Source organism: Cyprinodon variegatus, unplaced genomic scaffold (genome assembly GCF_000732505.1).
Source record: "Cyprinodon variegatus isolate N-32 unplaced genomic scaffold, C_variegatus-1.0 Scaffold1534, whole genome shotgun sequence".
In the NCBI taxonomy this organism is placed as follows: domain Eukaryota; kingdom Metazoa; phylum Chordata; class Actinopteri; order Cyprinodontiformes; family Cyprinodontidae; genus Cyprinodon; species Cyprinodon variegatus.
In genome coordinates, this window is record NW_015151987.1 from 45,485 (window position 1) to 48,841 (window position 3,357).

The following is a 3,357-nucleotide window of genomic DNA, read 5'->3' on the forward strand; positions in this document are numbered from 1 at the left end:
TAAACTGAATTAAATTTGTCCCGCTGTACTGTCTGCGCTGTACAGCAGCGAAATAAGTTATTTTTGTACAAGTAATTTTTCTCCCTCATTTTTAAGCAGTAAACAGCGAAACAAAGCATGAATATATTGATCAAAACCCCCGTCCTGCATCGCATCAGGTCTCCCCGTCTGTCACCGGCAGTTTACTCGTGCCGGGGCTTAAGTTTCACGTGCGCATTATTTTGAATAGTGATAATGAATGAAACAAATCAATGCATAAAATAGTTTAAAAGCTTACATAATTTTTTTTGTCATCAATGTATTTCAAATTCCTGGTGGTGTGCCTGGTTTGAGATCAGATGGAGATGATAAAGTTAGAGTAAATAGATAGAGAGCTGCACTTTTAATCTCCTTTCCTCTTTAGTGCCTAAATGAAAGGATCTCAGATGGAAGGAATGTTGATCTGCAGGCTTAAATGAAGCGTGGAACATCCTGCAGATCAAACAAAAGCTAATTAACCTCCAACAAGCACTTTGTTCAATTGATCTGTGGTTGAATAGTTTGAGAGAGGACGACACTGGTGACAAGACAAACTGCCCCACCAAAAAGAAGCTTGTGTTTTTAAGGTCTCAAAACAAATGAATTCAGTGAGTGGTTTGGTTAGAAAATCTATTAGATATTAAACTGATACCTTAATGAAAAAAACCACAGCTCTGTCTGAGGCCAGTTAAGCTTCCCTCAGCATATTGACCATTTTTCTGTTTACGTTGCGTCACAGTTTTAGCTGGAGGAAAAACAAACCGAAAACTGAAGATGGACAATAAAAACCAGTGCAGGGTTGGCTACACAAGGCACTTTAAATACAGACAACCTTTTTTATTACTGATTGCCAAATTCAACAGAGTAAGGACAATTTGAAAGTTGGTAGCTGTGGTTAGAGCAACAAAATGGGGGGATTGGCCATGGCATGTAGTTGTTTCTTTTCTCTACCGCTGCTACATGGTCGTTTTCTGGCCATATCACGGCTACGTCGAACTTTGGATCGCTCTCTGTTTCTCTTTACTTTTCATTTCCTTTCCAGCGTTTTATTGTCATTACACCGTCACGAGTACAGCACAACGAAATTCACTCTCTGCATTTAACCCATCCCCTTGGGGAGCGGTAAGCTGCCGTTGTGCCTGGGGGAGCAGGGTCGGGTTAAGGGGCGACAGTGGCGTTGGATGTAGGAGGCCTGGAAAACGTTGAGGACCACTGATGTACAGTTTGAGCTGTTGCTGCATGAAACCATTGAAAATATCCTACAGTGTATGGCCTCCTTTACTAATGCTGGCGCTAATCATCAAAACTAACAAAACTAAAGGCATGGAAATCATCCAATGTCTAAAGGATCTAACACACGATATAAATTTGAATGAAATTACTTCATTCCCATAAGTCCCTAAAAATCCCAGAAAGTTTCTGAATTTCAAATATTTAATGTCGAGGCCTTGAAAGATTTTGAAAACGACCATAAAACAACATCCATCCTTGAAAGTCATTGTAAGTTTTGGGGTTTATTTAGGTTTGATATTTAATGTACTAGAAGTAAATGCTAACATGCATGGAAACTAGTTCTTTGAGGAAACTAGTTCTGGAAAGTGCTTGAATTTAATGGTACCAAAGATGGACTTTTAGACAGTGGCAGTGACAGTTTGCCCTGAAATTGAAGGATTGATGGTTCAAGCCCCGGCTCTGGCTTTCAGTATCGTTGTGTCCTTGGCAAAGACATTTCACCTGCATCGTCTACTGATGGTGGTCAGAGGGCCCGGTGGTGCCAGTGTACGGCAGCCCCGCTTCTGTCAGTGAGCCCCAGGGCAGCTGTGGCTACAATGTAGCTTGCCACCATCAGTGTGTGCGTGAATGGGTGAATGGGTGAATGAATGTAGTGTAAAGCGCTTTGGTCAAGTCTTCTGACTTGAATATAGGCGCTATATAAGTACATGCCATTTACCATTTAAGGGTCTTGCTCAGGAACCCAGAGTGGCAGACCGTGGAAGTGGGGCTTAAACTCAGAACCTCTGGATTCTAAGCTCTATGCTAACCACTAGGCTGCCATTCCCCGTATTCACACTCAGATTTTCAATTAGCTGGGTGTAGCAGGCCTATAGCCAGCTCAAACGAGTGAAACTTCATCAGTGCAGACAGAGCAAATGCATAGCGTAGCATGAGGTTGCACAGATTTATCATTGCATCGCTGCTGATAAACCAGTACCACCTGTGTTTCGTAGCAGATAGCACTAGTGTTGAAGCCTCTCCTGAATCGGACTCAAAAAGATTTTACGCCATAAATACTGCAGGCTCAGATTTACAGGAAGACAAAACTTAAGTGTTATGTATTTATTGTGAAGCATCTTTCTTTGCAGTTTGGGCGGAAATATGCATTGCAGCATGTTGGGGATGAATTCATTTAAGCTAGGGCTGGATTATAGATTTATATCAAGATACGTCATGATGCACACATGCAATAAAACACTGAATTCTTCCGTTAAACTTTGATCCAGAACCAGGTGGTTTTCTGGGGGATGCAGGCAGAGACGTATTCAGCATCTCAACCTCTTAGAGCCAAACTAAGCAAGGTTGGAAGTGTTGGTCTTAGAGGTTAAAGGTCATGTTTAAATATGGTTAGGGTTATAGTTTAACTTGCGCTTTTTAACCCCTTCCCTTTATTTCAAATAGGTAAAAAAAACTTGAATCAATAATTAATATACTGGTACAAAATACTTTTGTTTTGTGATACATATTCTAGCCATATCACACAGACTTTATTTAAACTATGAATTTACCAGTAGGCCTTCATAGGAAGTGTTGAACAGTAAAACCCTTTTTTATTTTAGGAAAACTCTTGATTGAATTTTGAAAAGAAATTAAATTCTTGGAGTCTTTACATACGCAGCTGGATTAATGGGCTCCAATAGGAAAGAAATTTAATGTCTGTGTGGTCAGAGTTCATACAAATCAATGTAGTCTTGTCTCAACCAATCATTTTAATTGTTTGCTTTTCTCTTTGGGTAAAAATCCCTGATCGATGTCGGTGGTTAGTCTTCGTCTCTGTGTCTGGAGGTAAATAGCAGAGGGTTTGCTGTGAGGTAAAGAATGAGAGCATCACCATGAACACCAGAGCGTCACAGTTTCAGTCACGACGCTTCTCATTCATGCAGTGAAGATCAGCACATAACCTTGGGTTTCAACACGATCGCAAGTCTAACAACATGTTTCCTCGGTTAAATGAATCAAACATTGTGGACGACATAGAAGCAAAGAATAAAATAAAATAATAATAAGAAAAAAATCCATGAGATTTAATGCTCCCATTCAGAATTCAAACTTCTGAAAGTCCTT

The 3,357-nt window shown here is 40.2% G+C and overlaps 1 protein-coding gene across 1 annotated transcript in view; it reads right to left on the minus strand.

Annotated features, from left to right (window-relative positions):
* sphk1 (sphingosine kinase 1) overlaps window positions 1-3,357 on the minus strand; it is a 69,839-nt gene that overhangs the window by 17,696 nt on the left and 48,786 nt on the right. The gene's annotated exons all lie outside the window — the stretch shown is intronic.